Source organism: Carlito syrichta, unplaced genomic scaffold (genome assembly GCF_000164805.1).
Source record: "Carlito syrichta isolate Samal-C Ts95f unplaced genomic scaffold, Tarsius_syrichta-2.0.1 Scaffold303988, whole genome shotgun sequence".
In the NCBI taxonomy this organism is placed as follows: domain Eukaryota; kingdom Metazoa; phylum Chordata; class Mammalia; order Primates; family Tarsiidae; genus Carlito; species Carlito syrichta.
Genome location: NW_007248084.1, coordinates 279222 through 282844, shown reverse-complemented (window position 1 = coordinate 282844; position 3623 = coordinate 279222). Strand labels below are relative to the sequence as shown.

At 50.3% G+C, this 3623-nt stretch overlaps 1 pseudogene; it reads right to left on the bottom strand.

Annotated features, from left to right (window-relative positions):
* Window positions 1-2126: 2126 nt before the first annotated feature.
* LOC103261723 lies at window positions 2127-3386 on the bottom strand (annotated as a pseudogene).
* Between the last annotated feature and the right edge of the window lie 237 nt (window positions 3387-3623).

Here is a 3623-nt window from a genome sequence, read left to right as displayed (position 1 = left end):
CCCGCAGGCTCAGGCAATCCACTCACCTCAGCCTCCCAAAGCGTGGGATTACAGGCTGAGCCACCAAGCCCGGCTGATTTGTTTTGTTTTGTTTTTTTGAGTCGGAGTCTCACTCTGTCAACTAGGCTGGAGTGCAGTGGCACACTCACAGCCACTGCAACCTCAACCAGCTGGGCTCAAGCGATCCTGCTGCCTCACCCTTACAAGTAGCTGGAACTACAGGTGCACCACCATGCCTGGCTAATTTTTTTTTAATTTACTGTAGAGACAAGGTCTCACCAAGTTGTCCAGGCTGGTCTCGAACCCCTGGACTCAGGCAATCCTCTTGCTTCAGCCTCCCAAAGTACTAGTATTACAAGCTAGAGCCACCACACCCAACCTCAAGCTCAGCACTTGAAAGACAGCAAACTCTCTAACACAGAGGGATCCACCCTGTAGGTATATGGGGCTGGCAGCAGATCCTTGAGTAGGGATTGACCACCAGATACTGGTGGCAGGCACCAACTGAGTGCAATTTGCAGGCAAGCCTTCCTGCTTGGAAGCCAGCCACTGGGCTCTGTTGGTGAGAGGTGGAGAGAGCTTGGGGGGCTGTCAGAGTGAGTGCATGTCCCCTGTTCCATGTGGGCTTTGGTGGCCTGCTGCTGTTCCCTGACTAGAACTCCTCCTCTGTGGGACCATCGACTCACACGTGGCTGGAAGTGAGGGAACTGACCCAGAGTGTGTCAGGATTCTCTTTTGCACACAGGGCAGGGCTGCAGTTCCTATGTGAGCCTGGTACACAGCAGGGAATGGGATGCCCTGATTCTAGCACCTACTATTCAGTCACTCTGCTTCCTGGTCTCTGTATGTTTGAAGAGTCCTCTGCAGAGTACACGGTGCTTTACCCATCCAAAACCGTTCAAGGTGCCTGCATCTATTTTGGTGACTGGGTGCTTACTCGATGTTCTGCTTGATGGAAGAGGTGCTGGTCTGCTGCTCCATGGTGACCATCTTTAATTACCCGTTTCATGGGCTGCCAGGGTGTCTCAGCGTCCTCCTTGCAGATCTCCCAGGATCTGTGGTCACAGAGTGGTCAGAAGCTGTGGTAGTTACCTGCACATCCTGGAGAGTAGGATATGGAGCAGTGGATACAAGACTAAAGTCAATGTTCAGACAGAGAAGATAAGGGCCTCACCAGATGCTGGAAGTCACCCTCTCCACTCCCTGGTCAAGTGGATGTTTCTCTTCTTTTTAAATTTAATTTTTTTGAGTTGGAGTCTCACTCTGTTGCCCAGGCTGGAGTGCAGTGGCATGCTCACAGCTACGGCAGCCTCAACCTGCTGGTCTCAAGCAATCCTTCTGTCTCAGCCTTCCAAGTAACTGGAACTACAGGCATGTGCCACCAAGCCCGGCTAAATTTTTTTTTATTTATTGTAGAGATGAAGTCTTACCAAGTTGCCCAGGCTGGTCTCGAACCCGAGGGCTCAGACAATCTTCTCACCTCAGCCTCCCAAACTGCTGGGATTATAGGCGTGAGCCACTGTACCTGGTTATTTTTTTTTTTTTTTTTTTTTTTTTTAGGGACAGGGTTCTGCTCTGTCACCCAGGGTGGAGTGCAGTGGTGTGATCATAGCTCGAACTCCTGGGATCAAGTAACCCTCCCACCTCAGCCTCCCAAGTAGCTGGCACTATAGGATTGCACCGCCTCACCTGGCTATTTTTTATTTATTTTATTTATTTTTTATTTTTTATAGAAACAGGATGTTGGTATGCTGCCCAGGCTGTTCTCAAACTCCTGCTTCAAGGGATCCTTCCCACCACTGCACCTGACCTCTTTTTTTAAAATGTTTTTGACATTATCATAGACATCTCTTTTTGCCTGTCCAGCATGATTCTTCTCCATCTGTAGTTAGTAACTCCTCAAATGAGCTTTGGGGACCACCTTCCCCCATTCTCAGTTCCTAAAATTTAAGTGGGCCAACTCCTTCCTGTTTTCCTTATCCCCAAAGGTCTGGGGAGGGACATTTTCTCTTCTCTTGACACAGTAGGAATGGACAACTGACTCAGGCCTTACTCAGGAAGCTGGGTTTCAGGCCATCTGCTGCCAGTGGAGGGAGAGAGGAACTTTCTTTTCTTTTAAGTAGACTTTATTTCCTTGTTTCGCAAATAAAACTGGCAGAGTTGGTTGCTTTCTGGTGATCAAAGAGACCAAATCCCACATCCTTATCCTACTCCTCTGACTCTTTCTTGGCTTAAAACTTGGCTGGAGCTGCAACAGCGGCAGGAGAAGCAGTGGCAGCGGGGCTGCTGATCCTTATCAGCCAAGAAGGCCTTGACCTTTTCAGCAAGTGGAAAGGTGCAGTCAGTCTCCACAGACAAAGCCAGGACTCATTTGTGCCCATTGATAATGGAATGGGATACTGATGCAACAGTTGGATAACCAATCTGCAGACAAACACGGCAACCTTGCAGACACCCTCCAGGAAGTGATAATGCAGAGTTTCCTCCCTGATGTCAAGCACTTCAGGGTTGTAGATACTGCCATGGTTGAACACCTGCCAGATGGTTAACCCAAAGGAGAGCAGACAGATGTTCAGCGGGTTCAGCTTCACTGGCTCCCACCTTGTCTCCAGCCTTTTTTTTTTTCTTTTTGAGTCAGAGTCTCACTGTCGCCCAGGCTGGAGTGCAGTGGCACGCTCACAGCCACCGCAGCCTCGACCCGCTGGGCTCAGGTGATCCTTCTGCCTCAGCCTTCCAGGTAGCTGGAACTACAGGCATGTGCCACCACGCCTGGCTGATTTTTTTATTGTAGTTATGAGATCTCGCCAAGTTGCCCAGGCTGGTCTTGAACCCATGGGCTCAAGCCATCCTCTCATCTCGGCCTCCCAAAGCACTGGGATTATAGATGTGAGCCACCGTGCCTGGCCCTGTCTCCTGTCTTAATCAGCTGCACATCACTCAGGATTTCAGTGGTGCCTCTGGAGATTTTAGTGGTGATGCTTAAAGCCTGGAAGAGGGAAGTCTTCTCAGGCCCGCAGTGTTCTGGGCTGGCACAATGACTTCGCATGGGGCATTGGCACCAGCACGAGCAGCAGCTGGCACCTTGATGGCCAGCAGCATATGAGGTCCTCCTTGGTGCACACAAAGTCCACATTCCCCTGGATATGAGGCAACAGTTTCTCTAGAACTGGGTTGTTTTCTAGATGCCCTTGTTTGGCCTTCTGTATCATGGTGTTCCTGCCCATCAGCACCTGAGCCTTCCCTGAGAGGGACATGGGGATCTGCTGCATCTGCTTGGAGCCCACCTTGTCTGCGCCCACAGTGAAGCATTTTGGAGAGTCATCCAAAAGTTAGATGATCTTAAGGAAGTAGTTGGACTTCCAGGTCACCCTGTCTTCCCTGGACATCATGGCGGTGCGTCAGGGATTGCCACGCAGGGTTTAAAGATGAGGTCACTCACACGAGGATGCCTGGCAAGAGCAAGAAGAAACTTTCTGCTGTGTTTGAAGCTTGGAGAACTAAGGCCAGGGCTCCTGGGAACACAGAGTGGAAAATGGAGTCGATGAAGAGGAAAACAGGACCAAGAGACAGAGAGAGGATGTGTTAGGGAGGACAAGCACTTAAGCCAGAGGATGTTCATTGGT